Source organism: Phocoena phocoena, chromosome 9 (genome assembly GCF_963924675.1).
Source record: "Phocoena phocoena chromosome 9, mPhoPho1.1, whole genome shotgun sequence".
NCBI lineage: Eukaryota > Metazoa > Chordata > Mammalia > Artiodactyla > Phocoenidae > Phocoena > Phocoena phocoena.
Window position 1 is genome coordinate 42,088,223 of NC_089227.1, and position 6,008 is coordinate 42,094,230.

Consider the following 6,008-nt stretch of genomic DNA (forward strand, 5'->3'; position numbering starts at 1 on the left):
TCAGAAAGAAGATGAATGGGAACACATAGCAGTCTGTGGTCCATTAAAATTCTGAAATCTCTCCATGTTATAAGGGTCCCCTACCCTAGGGATAGGGAATGTCCCTTAATTGGGTAATTCTGCTTTCTGGAAGGTGCTGCTCAGTCCATTGTTCTCTGTGTCTCTCAGGTCTTCCCTTTTGAAGAGTATTCCTTTCCAATATTCCTCTTGGTCTCACCTAAAATGAACGTTGGAGAATATGCCCTCCCTACAGGCCGAGTAGCTTTTTTTCTACCCTGCTTTATGTCTGAGGAAGCTTGGAGGCCAGGAGTTGTTCTAAAACTCAGAAAGTCTCAGATATTTCTAGTCTAGGCTCGTGATTTATTTGACAGAATAATGTTCTTGTAAACTTAATAGGCATTTAATCTGATTCCAGGTACTTTTATTTGCCTATCACACACTAGTTCTTTTCTAGACATACTTATATTTTCTGTATATCTTTTCCTTCTTATCATCTGATTCTTCTCTGTTACTCTCACTCTCATCTTATTATGATCTCTTGGTGTTTCACCTTAATTGGAGTACCTTGGACTTACCAGACTTTGGTGGCAGAAGCATACCCTTAATTTTTTCCCTTGGGTCATTTTGACCAACTGAAAGCATATACTGGGTGTCAAGTCAATTTATTCACAAACCTTAGCTTTCATCTTTGCCAGAGACTCAGTTTTAATCAGTTTTAATTCTCTGCTTTATCTTTTACTATTTAGGTTTGAGGAGAGTTACCTCTGTCAACCCTATAAATCACCGAATTTGTACATTCTTTCTAAATCGTATATTTCTGCTTATTACCAACCAGTTCTTTTCATGAGCTTCTCATTTTCTTATGATACCTCATTGAATGCAGGCAACACCAACTAGAACATGTTGCTAAACTTCTTTCTAACTTTCCCTTTAGGATCACAAGTTCATCAGCTATATAATCTTCCATCTAAGTTATTTCAGGTGGCAGGTCTGTCAGATGTTTTGCCATGGCATAGTACTGGACAACCATATTTTCAGCCTTTGAAAAGAGTTTCCTCATTACCTGTTGCCTGAACCCAGTGCCACATTTGTTAGGTTTTATTGTTATGGCAGCATCTCACTGGTAGGTACTAATTTCTGCATTTTTCAGGGTAGGCCAGATTATGATATATAAACAAAAACTCCCAAATCTCAGGCTTACTAAACTGAATTTATTTTTCTTTCATGCTACATGCTTAGTGTGGGTTGGGTAACAGGTTTTGTTCATAATAATCACTAAGGAATCAAGGCTAGTGGAGGTTTCATGTAAAAACTTTCTTCCAAAATCATAGGGTGACCAAGCCATTCTCATTTGTCTGGATCTTTCCCAGACTTAGCACTGAAAACCCTGCTTCCCATGAACCCAGTCAAACCAGAGCAGTTTGTCTGGTATTGTTGTGATCTTGAATCTTGAAGTCCTGTGTCCCAGGAAATCCCTCAGTTCTGGGAAAATTGGGGTGGTTGGTTGCTCAACACAATCATTACAGTAGTGGGAAGGAAATGTTATGCTTAAGCCATCCACCTAATAATGACACCTGCAACTTCTCCTTCCTCTCACTGGTTAGTGTTAAGTCAGTCGGATGACATTGCCTAAAATCAAGGTGGGCAAAGAAGAGCAACTGACCATGTGTCTGTAAGGCAGAGTCAGAAATATTCAGTGAACAGCACAAAGAACTACGACACTAGTTCTGTGCCCAGGAAGAAGACAAAATGTATTGATAAGCATCTGGTCAGGTCATAGCATATAAAAGAGATTGTGGTGGTTTAAGATATTAAAACATGAAAAGTTGTACAAATAAAATCAATTTAGAAATGATAAAAGGAGATGTTTAGAAGGAAACCCAGAAAATAAATCAGATCCAAAAGATAACAGATCTGCTGCTGAACTATAAATTTAGCAACAAGTACCGTCTTGGTTCAAGTTAGTATATATACATATGCATGTGGTGGTGGAAATAATACACGTATAATTTTAAGGTCAGTTACTCTCTGAGAGTGAAATTTTGGAGAATATACAGGCAATGAATGCAAATCAGCCACCTGTGAAAATTGGTCTTTCTGAGCTCTGCAAATGTGAGAATGAACTAAGGATTTCCAAAGCTATCAGTTACTAGAGTATAAGTTCAGAATAGTATTCAATCATTTATTCATCTATCAATTTATTCAGTATTTACTGAGGGACAAAAGCTTTGATAGAGACTAAGGAGGTAGACATAAATGCCCCTCTTCTTATTGGAAGAGATAGATGAACAGGTAAATATGTCAGTTATAGATTGTGATAAGTACAATGAGGGGAATAAACAGGATGACAAGATAGAGAACAAAAAGAGAGGGCAAAGAAGAGGTAGGAAGAATTTTGAATTAGATCATAATGGAGTTTCTCTGTGAGGAAGTCATATAGCTGAAACCTAAAGGGTAGGAATGAGCTGCTAAGGGAAGAGCTGGAATAGCTTTACAGCCGCAAGTGTTAGCAAGTGCAAAGACACTGAGGCTTCAAAGAGGAACCAAATAAAGCCCACATGGCCAGAATGTAGCCATGGGAAAATTGGTACAAAAAGAGGTGGAAGAGGAGGCAAGAGCCAGGCCAGGGTAAGGCGTTTGGACTTTATTCTGATAATAGAAAGATTTTTATTCAGTAAGTGATATGATCTGCTTTTTGTTTTACAAAGAATAATCTGATTACCATTTGGATGATGGATGGAAGAGGGCAAGAGCAAAGGCAAGGAGACTAGTTAGAAGACACTTTTAACAATCTTGGTGAGACGTAGTGGACTTTTGATAAGGGTGGTGGCAATGGGGGTGGAGAGAAGAGGATGAATTTTAGATATAATGTGGAACTAGCAGCAGTGGGACTTGATGATGGATGTAAGGGGGGAAAGAAAGAGAAGGATCAAGGATGACTCTTTAGTTTTTGGCTTGAGCAACCTAATGTGTGGATATACCCTTTAGTGACCTATGAAAAACTTGGAAAGAAACAGTATCTGTGGAAAAATCAAGAATTCTGCTTGGACAGATAATTTGATTTACTTGTTGGACATCCAAGTGGGTGTGTCAAGTAAGCACTTGGATATGTGTTTCTGGAGACCTGGAGAGATACACATTTATGAGACATCAACATATTGATGGTATTATAAGGTCAGGTAGTAGTTAAGAAAAAATAGGGAGAATGTGAAGATACAGAAGAGAAGAAGTCCTTTGCCAATCTGGAAGTACTCCAGCATTTAGAGATTCTGTGGAGACAGAGGAACAGGAAAGGAGATTGAGAAGATGCAGCTCGGTGAGACATAGTGTAGTATAGTGGACACCGATGGAGGATGCTGTTTTAAGAAGGAGTAGTGGTGGTGGTGAATTGTGCTAGTGCTGCTGAAATGTTCAATAAGAAAAAACCAAAATAACCATCAAATTTGGCAACATGCAGACTGCAAGAGCAATCTCTATGGAACAGGTTGAGGAATAAGTATAAAATGAGGAAATGGAGACAGTGAGTGCAGATAAAATCTCCAGGCCTAAACTAATCATATCAAATATAAACAGCTGTAATATAATTAAATTGCAACTTAATATACTCCAGTAAATAAAACATTTACCAGTTCATAATTATATTACTTATCTCTAGGTGGAAATTAATTAACAGAAGGTGATAGTGAGTGTAGAACCTAGAAAAGGGAGGCCAAAGTCCAGGAATCTACCAGTTAGTCCAATAGGCTCAGAGGGAGAGTGATGATGAACCGGGAGAGAATTGCTTTCATCACTATAGAGATGGCTTTGGTGAAAAGCAAGGTGAAAAGCAATTCTTCATATTTCACTATTGTCTGATCAAAAATTTCTCCAAGACTGTTTATCTCTCTTCACTTTGATTTCTGCCTCCCAAACAACCTTCTCACTAATAGTTCTGTGTTCCAAAGTAACTGATACCAGAGAGAAGGGGAAAAAAAAGAGAGGAGTTTTGATGGAAGGCTGAATGGATGGAAGGATTCATTTTGGAGATGACAGTTTTCGGTTTTTGTCTTTTCCTAAGAAACAAGTAAAGACGATAGGATGCAATCAGACACAGCAAGATATGTAGTAATGGACCAAGTGTGGAGCTTGGGCTGCCATAACAGGGTACAACAGACTGGATGGCTTAGACAACAGAAATATATTTTATCACACTTCTGGAGGTTGGAAATCCAAGATCAAGGTGCCGACAAATTCAGTTTCTGGTGACACCTCTTTTCCTGGCTTGCAGACTGCCTTTTCCATGTGTCCTCACATGACCTTTCTTGTGTGTGTGTATATGTGTGCACACGCGCACAGAGATTTCTGATGTCTTTTCCCCTTCTTATAAGAACACCAGTCCTATCCGATTAGGGTCCCACCCTTATGACCTCATTTAACCTTCATTACCTAAAGGCCCTGTCTTCAAATACAGTCACTTTGGGAGTTGGGGCTTCAACATATGAATTTGAGGGGAAGACTATTCAGTTCATAACAGATGGTTTTGCTTTTCTCAGAAAAGGAGGATGCATTTCCTATTGACTTTATGTAATAAAAATGGAAAGATTGTGTACCCACACTACAGTTTGATTCCATTCTAAAGCAAGACATAGCAGCCTGGGATTGGAAATTCGTATATATGCCAGAGGTTAAACAGGATTGGAAATTGCATTAGTAGACATAAACAAGAATGTCTGAGAGAGTGGGGGTAGATGTGGGGAGGAGAAAATATTGTTAATGATGGCATCCTCAAAATGGCGGGCCATTGGATTTAAACTAATGCTTTCCTAACTCTTTTCATGTCATGGCAGGAAAATGACATAGAAATGACAATTTGTGTGGCATTTGGAGGCATCTTTATAGGTCTTGGAAAAAATTTTGTACTATCAGTTTTACCTTTTAGTAACATACACTTAATGAGAATAATGAATAGCAAATACTACAGAAGATATTACTGTTGCATTTGTCTGCAATTTTAAATAAAATCCTTTAAAATGTTTTAATGGAAAACTTCAGTTTGTTTTCTGAGCATATCTTATATTGTTTTCTGAGCTTATCACCTTTTTTTTTTTAACCAGTTACGGCAGTTTATCATAAAGTTAAACACACACTTAGCATATGACCAGTAATTTTGTTCCTAGGTGTCATGCAAGAGACATGAAAAGTTATGCCCACATAAAAAACTATGTGCAATGTTTATGACAACTTTATAATCACCAAAGATGGAAGCAATCCAAATGTCCATCAATTGGTGAATAAAGCAATTGTGGAACATCTATACAATGAAACATCACTCAGCAATAAAAAGGAACAAACTGTTGATACATGGAACAACATAGATAAATCTCACTATTTCGCAAAGTGAAAGATGCCAGACTCAAAAGTCTACAGAGCATATAATTTTTAATAGCAGGATTTTCCCCCTAGAATAGCCATGAGCAATTACTGATCAAGACTTGTAAGTGATCATCCATTTAAATTCCTAATAATCATTATTGATGGAACAAATAAGTATATAATAAAAAATTAAAACAAAATTTTAGGACAAAATTTTATAGGAATTGAAATCAGTTCCAAAAATCACTTAAAAAAAGCTTTTTTCTGTCTTTTTTCATTGACAAATGTAATGGACTTTTTCTAAGATAGTGGAAAGAGATTTCAAATCCAATTAAGCTTTTCCAGACCAAGCATTTAAGTGCATATGCATTGTTAGAAGAATCATCATGTAGCTAGCTTGGTGGCTGCTGAAAGGACAAATTAACCATGACTTGTTTATGATGACAGATTTGGAGATGTAGTCTGCAGCTGTGCCTGCCCTGTGTTCTGCCTGACCTCCTCACCCCAACATTCTGGAGCATGGACTGTATTACTTGGTTGCCTGGAACACAAACTCCTTCAACAGCTTCCTGGTTCACTTGTGGGGAATGGCCAGTGACTGAGTGCTGAAGCAGATTTTGAGGATGTCCAAGTGATAGAAAAAACACATCCTTGTC